This window comes from Talpa occidentalis, unplaced genomic scaffold (genome assembly GCF_014898055.3).
Source record: "Talpa occidentalis isolate TD23 unplaced genomic scaffold, MPIMG_talOcc4v2.1 talOcc4.6, whole genome shotgun sequence".
Classification (NCBI taxonomy): domain Eukaryota; kingdom Metazoa; phylum Chordata; class Mammalia; order Eulipotyphla; family Talpidae; genus Talpa; species Talpa occidentalis.
Window position 1 is genome coordinate 125,430,524 of NW_023604972.1, and position 26,754 is coordinate 125,457,277.

A 26,754-nucleotide genomic window follows, 5' to 3' on the forward strand; every position below is an offset into this window, starting at 1 on the left:
TTCAAGTGTTACTTGAAAGTTAAGTTAGCCATTTTCCTATACATTGACCACTGAAATGTTATTTTACAGATGAGGTGGTAAAAATTAACCTCCATTTTTTGAGGACTCTGGAGAATAAAGAAAGTAGGCCATTCCTCCAGACAGCTTCACTAGAGAGCAAAACAAAACTTTAATGTAGGGCTTTTGTACCTGGTATATTCTTGCCATTCTATGATAAAAAGTCATGAGTATATGCAAATCTTTGATCCATTCAGAAATATTTTATCATATAATAAATAATTTGGTTGATTCAATGTGGTTGAAAGTACTTGCTGATGGAAAATAGACAATGGTATTTTTAAAAATTAGAATAATTTTAGAGACTCAAAATTCCCTACCAAATGATCTACTTGGGACTCAAAGCAATTAGTTCAATTACAGTAAAACAAAGCAAAGCAAAACTCAACAAAAACACTTAACTAAAGACAAAATCAAATTTCAAAAATTAAGGTAGAATTTGTAAATCAATAGTACAAGCCTCCAAATGCTTTGATCTTTATGTCTCTGATGTCAAAATAGTCACGAAATTTACTGAAAACACAATTAACAGCTGATCAGATTTGGGATCAGGATATGAGTATTTTAGGGGTTGAAAAAGAATTTCTTTAATGTAAATATTGCTTGATTATAGTGTTACTAAAACATGAAACACCTAATCTTGTTAACATATACCTGCAAACTGATGTCTCCTACTACAATATTTAATAGCTTTCATTAGTGAAATTAGACACTGTCCTCAAATGAATTCATTCCATTTCACATTACTCAATTTTTATAATGTACTTGAGAATTTGGGGTTAAGCACTGCACTATGAAGCAATCCACAGCCTCTGAAATATGAGTTTGATCCCCAGCCGGCCAGGGAGCAACCCACATGGTGCAGCAGACATCTCCTGTCTCCCCGCTGCTCCCCTTAGTAGTGTATTTCAGTCAGTATGCCTGTCCCCACTCTGTCTCTGGTGAATCCTCTCACCCCTCACATCTCTGGCCTGTACCCCAGCTCTTGTATGCATAAATAAATAAATCTTAAAAAATAAACAATGTTAAGTATTTGATCTGTTAAATGGGTACATTATTTCTGCAGATCTGATATATAGATTAGATTCATGACAGCAAACATTGTTTTAAAACTATAATCCAGAAAACTGGAACTTCTAAGTTTTTTTTTTCCATTAATTAAAGTAAAAAGCTGTTGACTATTTTATTATTTTACTCATGAGAAGGAAAAAAAGAGTACAATTAAGTATTTGTAAGCTGTGGAAGCATAAAATTTGGTACTATCAACTATCAGAATATCAGTCATCTGTTCTCAGTTTATGTTTCAAAATGCAAGGACATGTTTGCTGCACTGCCTTCTCTATTTTTGTGAAGGTTGTATTCAAATTCTTAACTTTCTAAAAATCAAGTACACATTAGAAACTGAGAGGAACAGCCCATCTATCACCACAGTTTTTATCTTAGACAAAAACATGCATTTCTTTCCTAATAAGATATTCATGGTATCTTCTGAAATTTATTTATGAAGCTCCAGATTACATCAAAATATAGCAGTCGTACTGAATCATGCAGATAGCTATATCAGTGAATGAATGATTTGAAAGCAAATTTGTTGTACTGTTCACTGTCATATCTTTTAAATAGAGGAACGCTATAACCTACAGTATAATTCAATGAGCTTTTAAGTAATGATACATACTGTTGTTAATGACAATACAGCCACAGAATTCCTAGTTGATAGGAATCACACACTATCCCATTTCTAACTGATTTAAGTTTAGCAACAGATGGACCCCCCATAAGGAATGAAAACAGTGAGGGCAATAGAAATGTTACCTGAGGAAAGAATGTGTCAAAATGCTCTCCTGTAAATTAAAATGATAAGATGTGAATTTTGTTTTGTTTTGATAAATGCTGATTTTGTTAATGTTTTCAAATCTCTACTTTTTAATAGCAAAATAATTTCATACCTAAGCAACCTGTTAAGTCTCCTAGAGATTTTGTTGTTTAGAACTCCCTGGTTATACAATGCCCATAATGAATTGTCCCTCTTGATGTGATAAATTATGTATTAAAATAATGGACAGATCAATCAGGGGAGCTGTGTAAGTTGAAACACAGAGCTTTTGGCAAAGCAGGGTCTGCGTGTTTACATTTATCACCCAAATGCCTTGACTTTGATATAGACCTTTGAGAGGCATTTATTAATCATGATTTCATTAAAGTTTTTGGCAAACTAATGACTTTTATTTGTCAGAAATATTGCTGATGATATACTGCTGATGTCCAAAAACACTAATCTTCTTTTTGCTACTTAACCTTCTGTGTGGTTGTTAAGCAATAACTTGTATGAGACATCAGACTTCAGATTGTCAGGAAGGGCTTGGTGTCAGATCTGATAAGATTGTATATCTGCTGCTAGTAGAATGGTGTCTCTTTGTCAAGTACAATTCCTATTGGGCTTCACTTACTATACTTTGTCTGTTGAAGAATGAAGAGTTCTACTGTAGGGGGAAGTGAAAGCTTTTATTGGTAATATACATGGAATGATGAATGACTCAAATGATTAGTACTTTAATATAATTTAATGATTATGAAAAAATAAGTTTGAGTAAAATACTCAGGAAAAGCAAGTATATTTTCCCCTGTGAACTTTCTTTCTATTTTATGATTATAAATATCTATTGTGACATATGCTCTAAGCAATTTACTCTGTAGGGAAATTAAATTTTTCCATAAACCCAAAGAACTTACCATATTTATAGGTAGACAAAAGTTGTTGCTATGGAAGATGAGAAATTGATAAAATATACCATATATTAGCTATTTTACATATAGATATATAATTGTACTATGTAGTAAGTGATAGAATGTACTATTTATTATATACTATAAAATGATATAAAATGAGAAAATGAATAATGTAAAACTGTATTACTTCCTTGAAAAAAGGGATAAGTTTTAGGATTTTTTCTATAAATATATTAGTAGATAATATGATTTTTATTAGAATAATAATATGACATTACCAGGGAAAATATATCCCTAGTATTAGAAATTAATTATAGAGACATACTCTTGAATTTATTTCAAGGTCAACTATTATTTTTGCAATTTTATTTTACTTTTCTATTTTCCTAAAAAGTTAATATAACCTTCATTTACTCTAAATTACTTAAAGAATGATTGAGTTAATTTCTAGATTTAAAAATATGGGTGCTGTGTGGCTTTATTATAACATTACCCAGAAGAACTAAGTTTCTTAGGCTTACTGTTGCTACTCTAAATGTTCTTAATATGATTTGGATAATCAATTATTTTTCTTACCAAATAGAAGTGAACTTGACCCACTTTCAAGACCATGGTTTTCACCAGAGAAGCCAGGCAATCCCTATACTTCTTGTCACTAAAAATCCCTAAGTCTATGCTGGACACTGTCTTTTTTTTTTTTTTTTAGGTTTATTTATTTATATGTACAAGAACTGGGTTACAGTACAAAGGTGTGGGAGGTGAGAGGATTCGCCAGAGACAGAGTGGGAAACAAACAGACAGACTGACTGAAATATACTGCTGCGGGGAGCAGCTGGTGAGCAAGAGGTCTGTTGCACCATGTGGGTAGCTCTCTGGCAGGGGATCGAACTTGTGCTGCAGTGGCTGTGGATAGATTCAAAGTGCTGTGCTTCACCCCTTGTGCCACCAGGGAGGCCCTGGACACTTTTTAATCATTTGTTCTCTGATTATTGATTTTTATAAAATGAATTTCCTCAACTCATTTTTTTTTTCTGTTGTTACCTGTTGTAAGTAGATTTAACTCAAGAAACTATTATATATTATTTTTTTTTGTTACCTGTTGTAAGTAGATTTAACTCAAGAAACTATTATAAATTTGAAGTGGGTTGCCTCTGAAAGCAAGACTTTTTTTTCTTTATTATATTTTAATATATTTCAATTTATAAATTAGATACATATATTTTATTTTACAAAGTAAATGTTTCATTTAAAATAGAGCCAGTCTGGTGAATTCTCTCACCCTCCCGTGCTTCTGACTGTGCCCAGTGCTTGTATAAATAAATAGGAATCTTTAAAAAAAAAACAAAAAGAGAAGTTTACCAATTATTTAAAAAGAAATTAAAAAAAATAGAGCCAGTAAAAATATAAAATAAAATAAAATAGAGCCAGCAAGAAAGGAAGACAATCAGAAGGAAAAGCAAATTCTGGTCTCCTAGTGAAATTGTTATTAAGGTAAAAAAAGAAAAAATATTCCCAATAAAATAATATTTGGGAATGTTCAAGAAATTTTGAAAGTGTCTTAATAACTAAATGTAATAGTACACTATTGTTTTGTAAAATAGATTCAAAAGACCCGAATTTTCTTAAAATAAATTTATTAGATGAGAGTCCCAGAAAGACACATTTTCTGATTGGATAAAGTATAATCACCTTGACCCATAATTCCGGTTTCCTTAAATTAATCTATTATGTTTTGCGATGAATATCAGTCATCAAAAAATTAAGGAAAGCTGGGACATGGATTCATTCATGGTAAGTTTTCATTTTATTGTCAAATTTCAAAATTCAGTTTATTGTAATACATATAAAGGAAAAATAAATGTTTAAGCATAGTAATTAATTTCTAAGTGCACTCTCTTAGTTTTATTTAATCATCCTGTGTGTTAATATCATCTAAACAAAGAGTGAACTTTAAGAGTAGTTCTTTTTTAATGTAAACTTAAATGCTTACAGCCTGCAAGACTCAACGAAACTAATTACTTTAGCATGATATTTTTGCTAAAAACATATCGTTTCATTTAAGTATAATGGCATAAAGAATATGAAATTAGCTTGTTATAATATAGTTTATGTAAACTTCCCTAGTTAAAAAAAAAATAGCATTGGTCTGAACCATAAACTCCACAAATATTTAGAAGAATGTGCTTCTTTTCCTGAGGCAGAATATGCACTTTATCTCTTGTCTTCAGAAAGTATAGGTGATGCTTGGTTTTGGCTTTTCTCCTGAAGGCCCCTGTTTAACTTCTGTTCCATTTGCTTAATTTGCCTAAGTCAAAAAACAAAACAAAACAAAAAAACAAAACAACTTTCCCTTTTCAACGCAAGTGTTATTTTAGAGCACCTCTCAAAATTGAGGGAAAGAAAAAATCACCACTCCAAGTTCCTTTATGGCTTCTGCAGAGGAGGGATGAGCCTTTTAAAGAATCTTATGGTGATACCAAACACATTTATTTACTGACAGGTCTTAGGGTAAGAGAGAGAAGACTATTTCTACAATGTGCTGATGGCTATGTATTAGGCCAGAGGACTCAAATTGCCAACTACATATTGTTGCAAGTGGGAGTCTTGATGATGAGGCCAGAACTTTATTTGTTTGATGCTAGGGCTGCCATAGAAATTGAACAATAGAATTCCTAATTTTATAAGTAAGGAAATTGATGCCTAGAGAAGTTATGTTTTATACAATTTTGTGAAAAGGTAGTATACAACTCTAGTTGTATACAACTCAAGTTCTTTCCTCTTTTATATTACCCTTCATGATATTTAAGACTTAGATAAGTTATTATCATCATCTACTTTGTGTCATTAATTTCCATAATTCAGAAATATGAAATATGACAGAAAAGACCTCATGGCTACTTAGATTATACCGGAACTTAGGTTATACTGATAGATTACATTGATGGATATTTGCATAGCAGTTAATAAGTAGAACTTTAAAAACACAAACAGTTGTGTTCCACAGGCTTTAAAATACCATCATTTCCCCCCCTCCCACTTCAGCCAGATGGTACATTAAATCACCAACAGTTAGAATCTCATTTATCTATTTTCTTCTAACCCTTAGGCTATGGAAAAAAAACAAATCATATGATAAAATTATGCTATAATACTCTAAATTTTAAATTCTAAGACTTCCGTTTTTCAAAAAAGTCCAGGATTATCTTTGAGTCAAACTAGGATGAAAACTGGGTAATTGGTAAAGGTTCTGATTTCATGGATGTTTTTCCACATTGAACATTTGATTTCCCTGCATAGAAGTCAAAATGATAAGGGATGGATGAGGAAAAAACATCTTTGGAGAATGTTACATTGTTTGAGAAAAAAGTAAGAATCCAAATTAAAAGCACATCTCAATTTTATAGTTCACAAATTATGGTGGTGGGTAAAATTCCCTGACTACAACAAAATTTGCTCACTGCATCTAATGAGGAATCCAAATACCCAAAGCTGAATTTTCAGTGAGGCAGTTTTGTCTATAAATCATTCAAATTGTGCAGAAAGAATGATCTCAGAGTTGAAAGCAATAATTTTGCTGTTAATTACTTTAATATTTAACTTAATTTTCTGTTTTCCTTGTCCTCTAAAGATAATTACCATGAATTGAGCTTTTGCCTACCCCCCACTCTATTCACACCCCAAATATATGGAAACAAAGCAAAGCTTCACATCTCCAAAGGAACTGGAGTCAGAATTAACTTCCTCTTTCCATGGACATGATATTAACTCAGTGACACTGACCTCAGTTCCAATCACATGGGTGGTTTGTGTGTTCTGCTTTTGTGTAATTTCTTACACAATATAACCAGGCTATTCCAAATGCCCCAAGGGAAGTTATATATGTAAACCATGCATTTTGTTGTAGTCAGGGAATTTTACCCACCACCATAATTTGTGAACTATAAAATTGAGATGTGCTTTTAATTTGCATTCTTATTTTTTTCTCAAACAATGTAACATTCTCCAAAGATGTTGGTCCTCACCCACCCCTTATCATTTTGACTTCTATGCAGGGAAATCAAATGTTCAATGTGGAAAAACATCCATGAAATCAGAACCTTTCCCAATTATCCAGTTCTCATAATGTGAGTTTGTGGATGAGACAATGGCAAAGGATGATGTTCTTATCATAAAGACAGAACTCTCATTATCAGAACCACTGATGGTGCTAGAAAAGAAAGTAGTAGAAAAATGTGTGTGCATGTTTTATCTCCTGCTGATGAGCATGTTGTATAGGAACAGACTGTTTATTTTAACATGGCATAAGCATTTTCAGTGTTTCACTGAAAGAAACAACATCAGAAAGAAATTGAGAAATGTACTTCTGAGAAAATGATTTATATCTATGACAGGCTTAATTCTAAGGAGCACCCAATAAAGCATTATCTCCATAATTTTATTTAGTAATGACAACAGAAGTGTGGTGTAAATCCTAAGTGTGAGGTTATATCAATGTATTATATTACCCTTTAATAATCTCTAAGTGTCCTACTATGTCATGCATAGTCAGTGATAAGCTTTCTTCAGCTACACTATGCACTTCATTGTTTTCAGCTGGATTGCCCCATCAGGTAATATTATCCCATCTGCAACTGTTAAGTGTTGTGTGCCAGTCACCAATCAAAATGTTAAAATGGAGAATAATGGAAGTCATACTCTAGTATAATGCAAATACATTTTCTGTAAATTAAGACAAAAATTCAACCTAATCATAGTGGTAGGACCTAGGTCAATATTTTATCAATAACTCAATATCATATGTACAGAAATCTAAATTGAAGGCTATAGGAAATCAAATAATGTTTAATTTCCCCCAACTGTGATATTTTTTAAACCCTGTCCTCTCTGTTTTCCTTTGTTTTGAATTTCTCTTCTATTACTGATCCTCTTGTGCCTAATTCACACTATTCATGTGCACAGCATCATGTTCTTGGCTGACCATACCCTTTAATTAGGATCCATATTACTATGCACAGAGAATTCTAAGTCTCTAAATATTCAAAGTTTACAATAATTACATATTTTTTCAGTTGTACTTTTCAAAAAGGGTTAATTTGCTCTAAATACCATTTTTAAAATACAGCCATCAGTAATTTTTTTTTTTTTTGGTTAATAGGGGCAATTCATGGTAATTGCTCCACTAAATCCTCCAAATCTCAATGGTTTAAAATCATTTCTTCTTAATGCTGTAGTTTAATGATGATCAGTTGACTCTCCTTCAATTCCTCCATTCCAATTACCAAATATTACACTTTATTTCTCTTCCTATACATAGAATACCCTCACTTTTGCCCCAGTTGTGTCACCAGAGATTTCCACACAATCTCCACACAGATCAAATCCAGAATCTTTAGTTTATCTACAATTTGTTCCATCAGTTCCAGATAGTTCTCTTTTCAGAAAGGTGGCATGTGAATAATTATGGATGTGATGTTATGCATCTTTGTTTAGGTATTCATACACAATATGAATTGTGTTAGGTATTGCATACACAATATGAAACATACAGGGAGGGAAAAAATGGAATTAATGGGTCAGTGGCTTTATTAGGAGAACAGTAAGTTTCTCCTACTTAGAAAAGAATGAAAAGCATCCAAATTAACTGATCCATATGAGTCTTGAAATGCACAGAATTCAGACAATAATACAGATCTTGGCTTCTTCTATTATATGGCTTTCACATATTATAATTCTTTGAATTCACCCTTACAAACTGAGGTCAATCTATGATGCAAGAAAATGGAGGACTTTTCAAGACCAGGTTTAAAAGTCCTCAAAAAAGTCACAATTAGAAGTAAGAGGTAACTGGTAATAGAGTCATCTCGTATGACTTTATTTTCCTTGAGTTGGTTCAAGGAAAATAAAATTATATCTGCGTGATGGAATGGCTTTTGTTTCTTCACTTTGAAGTCTACCATCCTGCTGTCTTTTTCTAATCTGAAATCAAATCATTGCTCTCTCTATATTTTGCCTTCTTCATTAAAAGGAGCGTGATATCTTTAATATGCTTCTTTATTGCTAGAGTAGTAACTGTATGATTGAATCTAAGCTGCAAATTTAACTGCCCAGGTTGCTTACATAGAAGCCCTGACACATATTGAGTAACATCATCAGCATCTTCTCAGACTTACAGTGGCATAACCCTTGGTTGTTCAGAATTTGTTCAGAATTTTATCAGTTGTTCAGAATTTTATCTACTGTTATCTAGGAAATCGATTAGACATAGATTTCTTAGCTGAATGCTAAGTTCAAATTATTAAGAATTATACCTGAATGAGAAGTAAGTTTTGTCTTTTCAGTCAAATAAATACTGTTTTCTACTCCTTATGTGTTTCTCCCCCATTTTGTATGTGTTGTTTATGAAAAGACAGATTTACAGTTTGGTCCAAGCCATGTTCTCCCTTTTAATATTTATTTATGTTAAAACATAAACAGTATATTAACATTTTCAAGTTTGCTTGATTATATGGATTTGGATCATGCAGGGCCAAAACCAATGTGGTTAGGAGCATACTGCCAAAAGGAGCTAGGAAGAATCTGCATGGCAGAAGCAAAGCAAGTAAATTATTTAGCTGGATATAGCCAAAGCGGTTAGCTTATTGGGAAGTCTTAATCTGCTGTTTGAGAATTGATAGGTGTAAAAGTTTGTTTCCTCAGATATGGGTGCATTTACACCAGTGGAATTCAGCTTAAGTTTTGCTTTTCTCTTGTCAACTACCACCCCAGTCTTATGACATCCTTATTTAATTATTATAACATTTAAAAGGATCTAGGTACAATATTTTTTTTTAAATTGAGGCAAGTTCTTAGTATTATTGTGTGCTCATGTGTCTGTTATAATTACTAAAAATTTAAGTAAATATGATGCCCTATAAAATGCATATTCTCTTGGATCAAAATGTTTAATTACTGAACCCACAATAATTTATCCTTCAGCAAGAGACTAGGGGTTATTATTTGATATTATTATTCAGTTACACACATCGTCTAGCACAGGCAGATGTGTATATTGACCAGCTGTCTCACTTCTGAAGTTGGGGTGTCAGGATTGTTAAGTGACACAAGACAGCAGCCAATAAGTAATTACTGAAATTGGGCAATGGGAATGTTAGGGTTCATGAAACTATTTTCTCTACTTTTGCATTGTTTGAAATTTAACATCATAAGGCATTTAGAAATTCAAAGATAAAACACAATGAAACAACATTTTTATACCTGTTTTGAGGTTATAATCCTCGAGGATGCAGTGTTAGAATTAAATTTTGTTGTAATGTACTGAACATAGACTCACAACAGGACTTAATAATGTCCCCAAATTCTTCACAATACTTTGCACTGAAACACTTGCACTTTCACAAACACTGAACTAAACTTAAACTTCTAAATCTCACAGTATTTATATAGCTAAATGCAATAAAAGATAATATAAAAGTTAACATACTTACTAGTATTTGCATTCAATCCATCTGAGCATAGTTTAAAATTCTCATTTTAACATCTGACATCCAGCTGTTATAGGGCAGCCCTGATATTGAATGGGTTGCCTGGCTGTGGGTCCTCACCCGCGCGCTTACAAGGGACTTATGAATACTCCACTACAGGCACACACAAAAGGTTCATAAAAGGTTTATTTACAAGGGAAAAGGAAATAAGGAAAATGTACAACTCAGGGAGAAAATAGGGAAATAAAGTCTTTAATGCGTCCTACCCGATCCGCCGACCTGGAAACTCAAAATCACTCTCAGAGCTAGCCGGGCGCTGCCAGCTGGTGGAGAGCCAAAATGGGGGACCCCTCCAAAGCCCACGTGTTTGGCTTTATACCAACCTGGCTGCTGAACCCCACCCTCAGGTCCCAGCCACCTTCCTTTGGGTGGGGATGGGATTTGGAGTTCCCAGTGTCTTTGGCTTTGGCCTGGGGTGGGGGTGGAGTCCACAAAGCCTGTATGGAATTAGCTTTAGAACATCCTTTCCCCCCTAACAATTCCCCCTAACAAAATTACTATACGTATTCAAAAATAGATCATTTAGGATATGCATATACTTTCTACTTAGTATTAAATAAATTCAATAGCTAGTCGTATCTGTTTTATTACATATTTAATCTACTTAATACTTAGACATTGTAGTATTTAAAATTTGTTGGTTAAAATTCTTGGAGTTTCAAGCAGTAGAATCAGGCACTAGGCAAAAGAAGGATGCTCACGGGTGTGGAAACTGAGGTAGAAGCAGCCTTCTCTTCTTTGTTCATGCTCACATGTTCCTTCTTTCCTTCCTCAGCCCATGAAGGGACATTTTCTGATTCACATTATACATGAGAGGCAAATGACAACCCAAGCCCTAACTTATGCTTCATATTAAATTTATTTAATTCCAGCCAACTAGAACACAATGGAGATATTTAATGAGATGGAAATTTTGGATAACGTTTGCGTGAAAAAAATAAAAATAAAGTAAAAAGACACTTTAGTTTTCCATAGAAAACTTGAAACTCTTCCTCATAATTCCAACTGATGGAGGACAGGAATGGAAAAAAAAAAAAAAAACTGAAAAGGAGGTGCACCACAAGACCAGAAACCTGGCTCGCAAGGAGGTGGGGGTGAAGAGATGAACATAGCCATTGACACAGCTATAAAGGACACCGTTGTGGAAACTAGTGTACTTAGGGGAAGACTAGTATCCTTAGGTGTGGACACCTAGATTACAAAGCAGACCTCAGCAGGTCTTAGACTGCTGTCTAGAGCACAGGCCTAGGGTAAAGATATGGAGATTGAGCCCATTGGGGAATCTCTGTCCCTTTCAGATTCTGCATAGTTATCCAAAGTTAGCAACAAACTGTGGGCTCAGGAGGAGTGACCCCTCCCAAGCAGAAGAAGACTCTATCAGTTTAGTCTCTGCACAGACTGGGGCGGCACTCCCAATGCCCATCTGTGACTATGCAGGTGCCTCTTTTCACCAACTCTTTCCCGCTGCAGGGCAGCAGCCTCCTGCCTGCCGTGACCTGTCAAGGCCACCTGCCTGCAAACATGTAGGACTCTTTTAGCAAACCTGTCCCTTTCGGGGCAGCTCTCCCTGCCTACTGTTGAATCAGGCAACACCACACTGACAAAGACAAAGGAGTCATGGAGCAGGGTACTTAATGCAAGATGCTGCTGAGAGCAAGATCCTGGCCGTTTTTATTGATAGAATAATCATACAGCATCAGTTACATGCATTAGGAGGACAAGGAAAAAGGAGGGGTGATGCTCAGGAATGGCATCTAGGGCTTGGGGGAACACAAGTCTGCTGACCATGTTATCAGCTTGATGACCAAGTGTTGTCATCGAAACCAGTCCCCAGACCCCCGGCCGTGGTCCTAATCTTATCAACAAGGCATTCACTGGTCAGCTTCTGGGGTCCCTTGTCATACATCAGTCCTCGGTTCACCACCCCCCCAGGCGTTCCTGTTACAGGGCAGGGCAGGGAGAGGGGCAGCCCAAACCCCGCAAACTTGCCTATTCTAAATGGGTTCTGCCATCCGCCGCATCAACACAAAACATATGAGACTTTAATGGGAAGGAACTTTAATAAAACTAGGAAACAATACAGGAAAGGCAAAGAGTCTAGTTTCTAAATGAAGCACCCAAAGTTACCCATCCCCTCGTGGGTAAAAGTCCATCCATATGGGATCGGCCCAGAGCAAGGCCCCAAAGCCTGCCACAAGTCTAAAGCTTCTTCCAGTGGGGACCCACAGAAAAGGGTCAGAAACCACCAGACAAGCCCGGAAGGAAAAGAGCAAAATGAAAATATAAGCTGCCATTGTCACCTCCCCATGGGTCTCTCACCCGCATGTATGTCACCCAGTCTACGACCAAAAGGCAAGCGCAGTTTCTTCACGTGTCTCTAGGCTCCACGTGCCTCCTCCAGGTCTCCTTCTGGCTCCAACCTGCTTCCTTCCTTTTCAGTCTCCTCTGTAGCTTCTTCTCTCCCTGCTCAGCTCCACCCTCCTTTTGGGTGGGACAGGGAACCTGGAACCTCCCACTTTCCTGGGGACCACCCTGCTATATTCCCAGTCATACCTCATGATGTATAAGTGGGGAGTAAGTTTATGCATCTCTCATCAGCCCCCCAGTGTTCCCAGTCATACCTCTTGATGCATACCCTTCCCAGGGTGATCAAGCTTTGTGCTCGTGATTGATATGAAAGGCACCTTGTAAGGTTTGGCCCATGTGACTGTGACTGGACAGTTCTGACCTTTGTATAGGAATGCAGAACCGCACGTAGCCACAATAGTGGCTGAACAGGCTGCTTAAGTCTAGCAGGCCACAGCCCGCTTGTGTCTATACAAGTTTTCTTTATTCCTCCATCCCTTTCCCTAATAAACCTGTTCTTTAAATATAACTGACGTCTCTGTCTCGTGGAGAGACTTGCCTGGGAAACTCGCCGCGTGTCGCTGAAGCCAGAGCTCTGGAGAAACCTTTCCCAGAGTGAACCCAAGGACCCGGCACTCTAAACCCACAGACTCCAAATCGATGACACAAAGTTTAGATTAAAATACATCACAGATTTATTTTTGGCTACATACATATCTGCAATCTTACCTAAGGGCACACCTACATTGAGAAGCACTTTTTAGGTATTTCCTGGAATGACAAATAGAGAATAGAGTTAAATTAAAATTAAAGAAATGGATTAAATCTATTCTGAGGAACTTTTAGAAGCAGTTTATGTATTTCATTGAAAAATGTCACATCATATCTCAGCAGATTGTTTTGTGTTAATCTACCATATTATTTCAACAGAGGTACTGGTTTCAAAAAAATATTGACTCCATTTAAATGCTAATGTAGACATTGTATGGAGTTCTCCTAAAGATTATGGGTTCTGAATACTCTAGTTATAGCACATTTGGCCTTTATAGATAAAGTTCCTTTACTTCAGTTTAAAAAGCTGTATCTATAAAAGGAAAATGACTTTGTCACTCCGTTGCTTCTTAAGATTATGAAATATTTATTAAGATTCAATAGTACACTAAGCATTTATAAAGTAAAAAAAAAAATAATGTTTACTTTAATTAACCTAGTGCCTGAAGAGTCTTAAGGGAGGTACATGTATGGTACACATTCGATGTCTTGCTTTCCTGGGTATAGATAGGATTCTGACGCACAATTGTTCAGATCTGTTATCTTCTGTTTATTTTCGCTGAATTAGGAAAGAAACACTTAAAATTTCCCTAAGCTCATGACAGTAAGCTTCTTAAAGTGATGGCAGATATGTCCTTGAGATTACCCTTACCGCTTATGCAGTTCTGCTTTTCTGATTTTGACTTTTATATTTATTCTATTAAATGATGTTGGAATACAGAATAATTGGAAAATAGTGCTTACATATATAGGCTCATATTTAGACACTATGATTTTTTGTAATATATTGAATCACTGTTAGAGGCTAATGAGTCTTCTAAAATATACTCATTCATTTTACCAGTAAAAAACTTAAGGCACAGAGTTAAGACTCGTTGACAAGCCAGTGCTTTTATCAGCCTGTCAGTCTTGGGCACAGACAGAAATTCAAAAGTTAAATTAGAAAGCTGTGCATCTAGTCAGAAAACAAGAGATATCAGGACCCTGAAATAAAGGCCACTGTCTTTAGTAACTGCAAATAAGCATTGACCTGAATGTGGAACACTTTTTATCATGGTAATGCCATGTAAATGACTATTCTCACCTTCTTTAAAGTGGGTGTTGGAAATGAGGGTTCTGAGGCATTTGCCTTAGTGTGCACAAAAGCTTTGTCACAGACTCATGGTAAAGGGAAAATTTCATTTATTTTGTAAAAAAAAAAAATTTTCTCTGTTTCTTGACAAATGATCTTCATTCTATTACTGAAATATTTCTTATATTTAATGCAAATAGCTCCTTCCTATGAAGTGAAACAGTTGTCATTGAATGTTTTATATTAAATGCTACTGTGTTAGTGCTAGCTCTTTCTCATTAATTGAGACATTAAGGGGTGAGGTCAGGTGGCAGAGAGTGAGCTCACCTTCCCCATATACTCATAGCTGGTTTGCAGGAGAAAAATGTTGATAAATCCTAAAGGAAAAGCAGGTGATTGTAGCACATGCTGGAACAACATCAGGAAGAGGGGGGCCCCAGAAAGCACAAGGGAAGGCCAAGCTGGTCACCACCAGGGGAGAACACCAGCAGAGTGGAACTGGCAAGTCCCTTGTAAGGTACCCATTACAAACCTTAGCAATCTCAGGACTATAACTGGAAACAGACACACCACATTATCCCTCCTGCAGACTTGAGTACAGACAGCCATAAGCTCCAGGGCAGGTCCTGGAAGCAGACCTGAGACAGCAGACCTCCACACACATTGGCAAAGACCACAGAAGGTCCTGGGATGGGCCTTTGCAGATATCTGCCAGTCCCAGGACAAATTTTCAATTACATTCTTCCAAGAAAATAGAGCAAACATTATTGGAATTTATATGGCACTACAAAAGACCTTGAATAGACAAAGTAATCTGGACAAAAAAAGAAGACAGGTTATCATACCTCCAGACTTCAAATTATATTACAGGTATACAGTAATCAAAACAATACGGTATTGGAATAAAAACAGACACAGAGACCAAAGAAATAGATTTGAGAGCCCAGTTGAAATCCCACATTTGTATGGGCAGCTAATCTACAGCAAAGAAGCCCAGAGTATAGATTAGAGAAAGGAAAATCTCTTATAGTGAGCTTTAGATAAGGAATATTGTGTTCTCAGATTAGCTTATTTCTCCTGGATGCAACATAAATACTTAGTATTTCTAGGTGTTCAAGGAGATATGCCCTATAATTCAAGAGCATCATACTTTCCCTTCTCTGAAGCCTAGGTCCTCTACATTAAAAAAAAAACAAAAAAACCCTATAGTTCCTCCTATGGACAAAATGCTTTGTCACCCCTTCAAATTTATATGTTGAAGACTTAACCTATAGTTTGGATGTATTTAGAAATGGGTCTCTATAAGGAAATAGAATTAAATAAAGTCATAAGGTTGGGGCCCTGATTTGATAAGATTAATCTCCTTATAAGAAAAAATACCGGGGTGCTCTTGCTTGTTGCCCCCCACTCTGACAAAGAAGAGGTTATGTGAAGAGTCAGTGAGATAGCAGGTGCCCATAACCTGGGAAGGGAGCTCTCTCCAGAAATGACTATGCAGATCTTTGATCTACTTCCAGCATCTAGGACTATGGTAAAATAAATTTCTATTGTTTAAACCATCTAATCTATGGCATTTTTACATCCCAGCCTAAGAAGAACTAATGTAGTTCTGCTATGTTATGACTTTTTCCATGCTTCTTTCCACATCGCTACACAATATTTTTCATACTGAAAATTACTGGGGCAATAATTTGAGTTGTATTTCAATGTTATCATTAGACATTTCAGTTTATCTTTGGAGTCATTTCACTTGACCTCAGTGCAGTATTCAGGTGTCACAGTTGCTGCAGTTTCTGAAAGTCATAACTGGAAATACCTGGTTTTCTTTCTAGATCTTTGATTTTACTTTGTTAATTGTTTTATGAAATAGTCTCCAAGTCAAATGTGAAAAAGTTAACTACATAATACTCCATTATCCCTCCATGGTCTTAAAATAGAAATGAGAGACTCTTCCTTCTAGATTTAGAATGGGCTGGGGAAGGTGAGAATTGTTGAGTTACCTTGGCTAACAGATCATGTCTGAAATGTAACCTCTGCCTTAAAAATCACTCTCTTTATTTGATTTATTTTTTATCATATGTGGCTAACAATGGACTTTTTGCAGTTCTAAGCTTGCCACACACTTATTAGTTCTGAAACTAAATGCCTAGAAATTTCAATTAGATAATAGTTTTATATTGTTGCCTCTTATGAAGCAATTCCTAAATGTATTTACTGCATGTGAAATATTTAAATAAGAAGGAAGTAGATTTTTGCTGTGACTATGACATTGGCAATTATTAAGCAGCTTGGATAATCTTGATAATGTACATGAATAATCTTTAAGGCTACTCATCTAGAGAGATTATATATTGGAGTGCATCTAAAGAGGTCATTCAATTCTTAATCTTTTCTAGACAGAAAGCTCAAATAAGATTTCAATATACTGATTGGGGAATTCTAGGTTGTTAATGCCAATGTTATAGCTGTGGAATTATATGAGACCTTACTATCTTTGTTTACTGTTATACTATACTTAGTATAGCTTTACCATTAGGAGAGTAAGGATTAATTTCACAGGATGTAAGTATGCTTTGTAAATAAACAATTACTTATTTATAGGTGTAGTTAATGTGATATTGATTCCCCAGCTCATGTGAGCCCTGTGTCAAATCCTGACATTAGTCAGGTAAAGAAACTTTTCCCAAGGATACAATCTGAATTAATGAATGGTTTTATCTTTTCTGATTTTGTACAAAACTACCCTTATAAGTTTGAAGGATAATAATTTAATTTAGCTATTGTAATGGATTCCAGAGTTAGAATGTTCTCATCTTAGGTTGAGGTTCTCTCTGGCAGTTTTTGGAGAAATTAGATTTCATTAACTATCTGGTTCATTTAACCTGCAATTCTCAGAAAGTAAACAACACCAGCCATCACCAGAGGCTTTGTGTTTGAAGAAGAGACCAATTCAGTCTTACAGGCCTTTGGATCCTTTTCTACCTGTTCAGTGTACTTACGTAAACATTATCTATTTACTCTCTGTCATAGGAAGACTGTAAAAAAGTGCTTTACCTTTTAAGGAACTTTTCCAAATTGCAGAAATAAAGTTTCCATAGAAGTAGAACTAACATCTTAGTCAACTCTGTGCTCTACTCCCTTATGCTGTCTACCTTGTTCTCCATTCTAGAGATGCTCATATTTTCTGAAATACCTACCTCATTTAAGCTTGCCATTATTCAGTTCTCATTTATTTTACCTGTCTGCCAAAATCCACAGAGAAACGAACCATGTAACTCACAGGGGTGAGTTTTGAGATTTTCCAATTATAGTTGTGCACCAATGAATACTTGAATTTGCTTGCTTATTCAATCCCCCCAAACAACTCAAGGGTGGAAAACACAGATGCTGATTCCACATTAGCAACTTGAATATACGTTTACAGTCTTTTAAAAATGAAATTGTTATAGAAGTCTAGAGAAAACACTAAGGATTCTCCAAACTATGTTCAAGTATGTTCAAAAATGTTCTAAGTTCTTACCTTACCTATTATAGATCCTGAAACTGAATGCCTAGAAATTTCAATTAGACAATAGTTTTATATTGTTGTCTTCTATTTTTTGCTCTTAGTTAAATATGAAGAATTTTAGAAAGCCAACATGCTGGTAAGCAATTAACTACTTAAAAAAAAAAAAAAAAAAACTCAAGGACTTGACCTAAATAAATACCTGTGCTCATTTGTACTAGATGAATTTTCACTGAAGTTATATTTTTAATATAACTGTTATCATTTGGGAAGTTTCTCTTTACTAAGCACACAGTCCTCACCTGAAATTAACCTTCTAACCTGAGATTAACCATAGACGATGAGACATACTTCACACAAAGGGAAGACAATTGTTATACCGAGACTATTTACTTTATAATATTTCTGTAAGATACTTTAAAATTATTACAAAATATAAAACCCAAAGTAGACTAAAATGTGAAAACTGTAAAGTTTTTAGTTAAGACCATGCTGAAAGAATCTCCATGTCAGTTCACTATTTGTGGATGATGGGGGTAAAATACAGCCAAATGTGGACATAAGGTCTCTAAGTCTTAAAGAATTGCCTCTGTGGGGACTTTTGTTTGTTTCCATAAAACTCCAAAGACCATTGAGAAGACTGATCTTTCATATTCAATGGCTATTTATTGGTAGTGGATATTATTGACTATTAACTGTGGAAATTCCAACAATTTACATGGGCTGTCTCATTAGAGAAATTCATTTTCTTTGACAGCTACCTACTAGTGTGACCATGAAATAAAGGGATAGAAAATATTGTGTCTCTATATACTAGGCAGTCAAATCTTTATAAACATCTCCCTATTATTTGGAAACAGAATGGAAAATCATATTTTGGGAACTAGTGGTTTCTCATTCTTTAGTCATTACTGTTTTATAAAAACAGCCCAAACCTTTAATCTCTTTAAATTTCATTTATGTAGTTTATAAAATAAAAGTCATAATAGTCCTTGTTTTTCATTGTATTTCCCAGGAATTTTGAAAGTTACTACATTTTTAAAAAGTGTGTGTATGTGTGTATGAGAATGAAAACATTTTGAAAAATGTAGATATCTCAATGTTAGGTAAACAAACAAATTATAATTCAAAAGGAACATTCATGTACTTTTCTTTGAGTCGGAGGATCATTTCAATTTTATCTCCTAATTTATATTTTGTATTTTACTGTGTACTTTCTCTTTATGCCTATATCCATCAAATTAAAATGATTTTATTGCGTGTTCATAGCATGTAGGGCTAGGTTAACCCATTTTAAAATTTAGTATCTGTAGTTACTCAGAAGTTGTGATTCTTATTTTGATGGAAATGAGATTCTTTTTGAAACCATGACACTGGTATTTTGATCACATAAGGCATTCTCACTTCTCATTCTGTCACACCAAAATTTGCTTCAAAATGTGGTTGTTTTTCACTCTCCTAGCATCCCTAAATAAATCCCACTTGGTCTTAATGATACGATCCTTAGAATGCATTATTGTACTTGGTTTGCTAAAATTATGTGGAGGAATTTTGCATCTATGTTTATCGAGGTTATTGGTCTGTTGTTTTCTTTTTTGTGTGATGTTCTGCTTTTGGTATCAGAGTAATGTTGGCCTCATGAAATGTGTTTAGAAGCATTTTTTGTTATTTAAGTTTTGGGAAGAGTGTGAGAAGGATAGGTATTAGTTTGTCTTTGAAGATTTTGTAGAGAACACATTTGGTCCTAAGCTTTTGTTCTTGGGAAAACTTGATTATTGTTTCAATTTTCTTGCTAGTAGTTGTTCTGTTCAGGTTTTCTATTTCTTTGATTCAGTCTTGGTAGGTAGTCTAGTTCTATTTTTTTTTTTCCATTTCTTCTTGGTTATACAATTGGTTTGCATGAAATGTGCATAGTAGTCTCTTATGATCCTTTGTATTCCTGAAATGTCTATTTAATTGGCCCTCTTTCTTTTTTTTATTCTATTTATAGATTTTTCTCACCCCTCCCCCTGCCTCAATTTACCAAGCTAGAGGTTCATCTGTTTTAATATAAGAGACTTAGGAGTATAAGCCAAAAAGTTGCAGGCCCAGGGTTTAAAGTATGGGAGAAATTTTGCTCTGATCCACATGTACAGCTTCCTCCATGGCTGTAGCCTATCTTCTGCCTTTATAACTTTTCCTGATAAATGATAGACTAAATGAATGGACCTTTCTTTTTAGATTTTAGCTTCTCTCAGAATATTTTAATATATGATCATGCATTGTATCTGGCAGTGATTCATATGGCAGGATCAAGGTCTGTGTCTTTGGGATTGTATTTTAAGTGAATATTTGTATGCATGTGCTCAATCTAATTCATTGATCTCTCCATCTAGAAGTTGAGTTGACATGCTGTTAGACATATCCCATTTGTCTTTCTGATAGTTATTTGTCAGTTTCTCTGTCTAGCAATCTACTTTAGTATGCATCTAATGTGTCTACATATATCAGTGTTCAATGTTGAATACTTGCTTTGTTCTATTCTGTTTTTCAATTCCTTCCCTATCAAAAAGATTTAATGATTAATAATGATAATAGGTGTGATTAATAATCTAACAGATTTTAGCTGATGTATTTGAGACTTCTGTGTGGATTTTTTTCTCTTCGGTTTATTAAGTTGGACTTTTGATATTATTCATGAAGTGATGATACTGAAATCAGGAGTGACAGAATGAAATATACACTTACTTTAATATGTGTGTTTTATTGTAAACAGGTATCTAAAATTTTATTAGCATATTATCTTCAAACCAGTTCTATCATGTAGAACTGGTCATTCATATCCAGTTCCCTAGTTATAATACAGTGTTTTAAATGGCACAACTTTGTCAAAATTGTTCCATTGTAAGATTCTAGGAAGTAGATATAAACAGATTTAGCTGAAGCAGAAACATAGTCCCATAATAGTTCACTTGGGCAATAGACTCAATGATGTATGTAACTCTGCTCTTATTATAATATCATATAACTTCGGACAAGATACTTAAATTTTCTAAAACTCAGTTGTCTCAAATAGAAAAGACAAACTTTCTCTCAAATGACCCTATGGGATGTCTATTTCTGAATGTGATGGAATAACTCTCCCCAGATTCCTAGGCTAGTTCTGCCACTCACCCCCACAAGATAGAAAGGGTATGCCAAAGAATGGTTTTCAGACATTGGGAATAAGCAGCATCATTCTATGTCTGAGAAAAGGGAAGCCACTGAGGCAATCTGAGCACTTTGCCTAGAGGCACTGCCATATAGAAAAGTGAGGCTGAAGTCAAGTACAAAAGTCTTGAACAGGTGAGAAGGCAGAGACTGGAGTTCATAGACTCAAGGTTGGCTGGAATTTGTTCCATAGGATTTCAGAGAGGAATGTGTTGAACAAAGAAGATGATCTAGAATTTATGTGGGAGTTGTTTTGGTTTTTGACCTTATAATTATGGTGAATATGCAAGATGAATCTCCATGAGTCTGACAGAGAAAAATTACTTCAGGGCACTGGAAACTGCTCAGTGTTGGGATTTATAAGAATTCCAAGCAGGGAGTCAAAAGACCACAGTCATTCCAGTTGACTTAAAAGGCCATGCCTGAGGATTAAGATGACTTCGTTAAAGGTCTGACAGCTCTACCTTAACTAAGTTAAGAACAAATATCCAAAAGATATAGCTTACTCATCATTAACTTAACCATCTGAATGCCCCTGCCACATCCAAAATAAACCACTTAAGAATCTTTGAATAAAGACAGTAAACTTTACTCTGAACACTAAGCATTTACAATCTCCAGAATGCAATATTACATGAAGACTTAGAATAATAGATATATTCTATCCATGTTATGATGGGATGAATTTACATTTGTGATCTTCCACCCCAAATACATAGCCCAAATCTAACTCACTAGAAAAATAGCAGAGAAATATTGATACATGAACAGTCCTCCTAAAAATTGCCCAGGTCACCAAAACAACTAGGACCATCTGAGAAATTATCACAACTGAAGAAGACTAAGGAGACATGACGACTTTTTTAAAAGATATAATTATTTATGCATACAAGAACGGGGGTACAGGCCAGAAGTGCAGGTGTAGGAGGACTCACCAGAGGCAGAGTAGGGAGCAGATCAGGAAGACTAACTGAAATACACTGCTGAGGGGAGCAGTGGGTGAAACAGGAGAGGTCTGCTGCACCATGTGGATTAGCTCCCTAGCCGGGGATCAAACTCTTGCTGCAGAGGCTGTGGATAGCTTCAGAATGCTGAGCTTTCCTTCTTGCATCACCAGGAAGCCTGAGACATGACAATTAAATGTAATGTAAAATTAGATTGTTGCTTGATAATATTTATAATAAAACATGGTATCCTAAATGGGATCCTGGAACAGATGAAAAAGCATTAGGTAAAAATCTGAGGATAAACTTTATATTTTAATTAATAACAGTAAATCTTCCTGAGAAGCAAGGCAAAAATTCTCTCTTAATTAGCATTACATGAGAGGTCTTAGCCAAAGCAAGGGCAGAAATAGAAAAAGAAGGTACATGATTTGGAAAGGAAGAAATAAGACATTTAAAAAAAAATAGATGATATAGAAAATCCTAAGGAATTTAAAAAATGTCCCTAAATGTGATAAACAAATTTTATAAGATACCAGGTTATAGGTACAGCAAGGTCAGCATATGGGATTTAATTGTTTTCTGTAAGAAAACAAATAAATAAAAGGAAAACAGAATTTTAGAAGTAACACGATATCTTAAAAAATGTAGAATACTTCAATGATCAATTTATTTCTATCAATGGAAAGACAAATACAATAATCGTTAAATTAAGAAAACCTTAATATACCGTGTTCATTCATCTGGTTGCTAAGATATCAATACTGATATAGAGTTTCAAAGCAATCCCAGCAAATATAATTAATTTGCAAATTATTGAATTAATCACAGATGATCCCAAAATTTATATGGCAATGTAGTGGAGCTAGAACAGTGCAAATTTACTTGAAAAAGAACAGTGTTTCAGGTCCCACTTTACCTGCTATAATCTTTTGATATAAGCTATACTTGACAAGAATGAGCATATAGATAAATGCAACATAATGGACAACAAAGAAATAAATGCTTCCATCACACTTTCGTGTTCAAGCAAATTTCTGAAAAACAAACCAAAGCAATTCAGAAGGAGAAAACATATTTCAATAAACCATCCTGAAAGAACTGGCTAGACGTGTGGAAAGAGAGATAAAGAAAGAAGCTTACTTCATTCCACATATAAAGAAGGAGTAAATCCTACATAAAAAGGGAGTTTTACAGTCATACATCTATTGAAAGAGCTTTGCAAGATGCCTGCGTTTGTGTTAAACAATTGGAAATCAAAATTAAAAAAAAAATGTTTCTTGAAAACATTTGAAAACTCTGCTTCTTGGGACCATGAAGTCTGAATTTCCATTACCATCTGACTACAATTACATGGTATGGGTGATGTCAGAAAATAAGCACCTAGTTAAGCACTGTCAACCCACAATACCATGAAAAATAATGATCTGTTACTTTAAACCACTGCTGGCATGACTTATTATTCAACAATTAATAACTGAAACAGAAGCTTCCTTTTATAGGGAAAAAACAAACCAAGAACAGCAACCAAAAAAAAAAAAAAAAAGCAGTAACAAAAGAGCTGTAACAAAACTTTAAATGGGGCAGGAAATAATCCGTAATAAGGGAAACTCAGATGGTACATTACATTAAATACCTTAAGAACTCAAGGAAGTAGATAATCTGAAGGAATACATATCAGGTAATAGCTATGCTGAATACAATAAATTATATCTTCATTTTACTTGGAAGACAGAATTACATTCTAATCCTAGCTGAAACTTATGAATGGTCCTGGATCTATCTTATAGAGAATGTGAACTATATGACAAAGTAAAATAATATTTAACAAAGCCATCTAACATTTCTGTTTAGAAGCCAAGTAATTAATTAAAAGTTCTTACAAGAGCCCAATTAAGTTGACTACTAAATACCTTTTTTCTAATAGTTTATAGTAATGAACGATGCTATCATAACTGATATCTCTTACTATATTATCATTAACTTGCATTGTGTTAAATTATAAGGTGTCTAAAGAGAGCAGACTAGCTTGAGAATGGAAACACTATTTATTGCCTTGTGTATTGAAAAACTATATTCTGAATAGAGAACCAGGTTATAAGAAGATAATTAAATGTGAGAAATAATTTTATTTTATGGGGAGCAATTATATTATTGGAACAATATCAGTCATTTAGGCTTTGTTGTTAAAAACATCTTGCATTTTCAAAAAGTTTATGATTAGCCTCTATGAATAATCAGTGGATTTTTTTTTATAACTAATTATAAACTTGATGGAGGAGGCCTAATGTTGCTTATCTTAACTTGAACTCTCAGTTCCAGGTCAAGTTGTATCTAAGCATCTGCTGTGGCCATATGTCATCTCAGTAGATGGCCACCAGGTGAAATTTGTAGTGTCAAACACCAGAATCTAAAAACTGTCACAGGAGATACCACAGTACTTAAGGCTTTCCCTGGTTTGGCCTTCCAGTGCCAATGGGGATAACAATTTCGTTTTTCAGCTAATATTATTTTAGTTTCTCCCAAGAAGTTGGAAAATATGTCTTGCTGTACAAAATCTCTCACCGGCTTCTAGAAAGTGAGCATAAGATTAAAAGTCAGAGAAAGAGTTTACCCACTATGGGAAAATATTTCTGAGGACTAGAAAACAAAAGTGTAAAAGATGACAATATTTCCCCATTTTTTATTGCTCATGTTAGGCTGACCATTTTTCACTTTCAGAGACTCCCAAGGACTGATTAGATGGTTCTGCTCTTTTGAGACACCCACGGTAGTTTAGTTACCTTCTGTAAAGCACCCGCTTCCTTGATGTAAGCTATTTCCAATCTCTTCCCTTCTTAGAGGTTTTACATTGTATTGAAGATATAGTATGTTTTTCACTAAGGTAGGTCAATTTATTTGCTTTTTAAACAGAGAAGTCTCAATCTTTCAAAAAGATAAATATATTAAATGTTAAATTGTACTAAAAAAGTGTTGCAATGATTCCTACAAACAATTTAAAAATAAATGTTGATTCCTAGTCTAAGCAGACAGTACAAGATTGACCCCCATGGCCGTAGACATGCAGCTTCTGGTGTATTTCACAGAGGAGGGATATGTCACGCGTCCCCAATAGGAAATGCTGTAAGTGGGGCACATCTATCAACAGCGCTGCACAAAACACCTGATGTTAAATTCACAAAACCCCAAGCAACATCTTTTGGAGAAAAAAAAAGTTAATGCATCACATTAATCTATTTCATGGACTTAAATAGTTTTTTCAGTAATTTTAAATTTTACTCAAGTTATCATAAACATCATAGTTACCCATTTTCTACTTACTAGCTCAGAAATAGGGTCCTGGGTCCACTGATCCATTGTTTGCCTTGTTTATGCAGAGAAAATATGTGTATGTGGACAGATATAAGTTAGCCTTTTCAAATATGAATAAAGAGCAGCACTTTGGTTTGGTTTTAGAAATATATGTCTATATTCATTCATGAATTTGCCATGATGAATTAGAATATTCTTGCTCAGCTTGCCAGCATTTGAAGAGAAATGAAAGAATTAGATCATCAGGTATGGAGGAATAGGAAATTCCTTCCTAAAGTTGTCATGTTATCTTTTTGGCCACCTGGTCGACATTCTGACACAGAGAGAATAGTTTAGTTTATTATTTAAAGCTGAACACATCAGTTCTTCAAGAGAGGACTAAGAATCTAACTGTAGTATTTCGTGGCAGACAAGCAATCACTGTGACCTTCACTACATATTTCATTAATAGTGAATTATTTTCATTCGATACACCATTTTATATTAAAACAGCAGTTTGAGTTGGCTGTAAGGCCATGGGGAGGAATTGTGCATTTTCAAGATTGTTATTTCTTTACTCTTCTCTTCCTAGTCCTCCTCATTCCCTTGCTCTCCCTCCTCTTTTTCCTCCTCCACCTCATTTTTCTCCTTTTTGTGTTTATTTCAGATGTAAGTTTAAACAATTAATAGTCTTATGTCCTGAATCATTTCAGTGGTTACCTTAGAATCACATAGTTAATTACAACTATAATGACTAATAAATAGAATGAGTTCAATCAGTGGATTTACTTCCATGTTTATGATTCATTGAATCAACAAATCATTTTACTTTTTAATGGTTTCAGGTTAATGAGAAAAGAATGGAGGTCAAGGAAAAAGTAAATGAAGTATCTTGCAAAGTCAAGGCCATGGGACCTCATGGCACACAGTGTGAGCTCAAATATTAGAATAGTTTGAATAACAAAACGAAAAGTGGTTGAGAATAGAATCATGACATACCTGACACTAGAGGAAGTAAGTGAACTGAAACCCCCACACTGGTGTAGCAACCAGCACTGTTTTTCTATTTTAAATGATGATTAAGTTTCAGCAAAACATGATCTGCCACATTATGTTAATTTATCACCTAATTGCTATGTTAATGTAATTTATATTTAATTAGTAAATTTTTGTTTTTGTAGAAGTGATATCACAGGGTTTTATTACTAATTTTGTGTTGTTATATACTTAATTAACTTTATGATTAACTTACTATCAATGACAGCTATTTTTTTTTTCTCTTTAAGACTATCACTAGTTATTTGAACA